The sequence below is a fragment of the Erpetoichthys calabaricus genome, chromosome 7, assembly GCF_900747795.2.
Source record: "Erpetoichthys calabaricus chromosome 7, fErpCal1.3, whole genome shotgun sequence".
NCBI lineage: Eukaryota > Metazoa > Chordata > Cladistia > Polypteriformes > Polypteridae > Erpetoichthys > Erpetoichthys calabaricus.
Window position 1 is genome coordinate 108,952,628 of NC_041400.2, and position 643 is coordinate 108,953,270.

Genomic DNA, 643 nt, shown 5'->3' on the forward strand with positions numbered 1-643 from the left:
TAGTTATCGCTGACTTAATCGGTCGTTTTTATTTTACTATGTGAGGTACTGAATTATACATCTGAATAGTGTGCACCATGTACATTAAACTAGGTAACGTTATCTTTAATACGTCTATACAGTATTCATATTGTAAAGGGTTAACATACATATATAACTTTCCCAAATAATCTTTATTAAACAGATTCACCTATTAAGCAGATGATTAAATTAACTGCTGGATGTATGGTTTATTTTGCTGCATTAAATTGTTCCCGAATACACTAATACAAACCTGAAGTAATGCGTAGGCCCTACTAAATAATGCGATGAAACAGTCCAAATTTGAATTAGTCAGGTTATCAGTTATTCGACTCCACCGACCCAGTGTTTTAAGTCTTTAGATGCATCGCAGGCTGAACGTAACAGTAAATAACAAGGAACACGTTAGTGTATAGCAACAGACCTGCACCGCTTCTCCATTCTCTGATCACTTCCTACCTTTCTGCCCTCCAACAGCTACCTCTTTACTCGGCATGCACTTTTAATTATGTTTCAATTAAACTGTATATCTCAGTATAGCACAACTGTGTACAGTACTACAGAACGTCTCTTTAAAGCAAGACTGCAAATTGCAAAGACCACTAGCCCGATCCGCCGACCC